We start from the raw sequence: 411 nt of genomic DNA, 5'->3' as shown, positions 1-411 counted from the left end.
TCTAACATTTCTTTTTGATTCCTAGAATTTTCATCTTTATTTACATTACCCATCTGTTCTTTCATCTTGTCAACTTTTCCCACCAGAACCCTTAGCACATTAATCAGAGTTGTTTTAAATTCATGGTTTGATAATTGCAACAATCCTGTCACATCTGAGTCTAGTTCTAATGCTTGTTCTGTCTCTTTAAACTGTGTTTTTGCCCTTTTGTATACCTTTTAATTTTTTGTTGAAAGCCAGACATGTACTTGATAAAAGGAACTCTGGTAAATAGGCCCTTAGTTATATGGTGGTGAGGTGTGGGGAGAGGGGTGGCATTTTGTATTCCTATACTCTGTATTCCTATGATTAGCTCTTTAGTGAGCCTGTGCTCCTAGGTTAAAACTTCACAAGTGCTTCTCATCCCCTTCC

Source organism: Myotis brandtii, unplaced genomic scaffold, assembly GCF_000412655.1.
Source record: "Myotis brandtii unplaced genomic scaffold, ASM41265v1 scaffold1403, whole genome shotgun sequence".
Taxonomy (NCBI): Eukaryota; Metazoa; Chordata; class Mammalia; order Chiroptera; family Vespertilionidae; genus Myotis; species Myotis brandtii.
Note: the sequence above shows the minus strand (reverse complement) of the source record.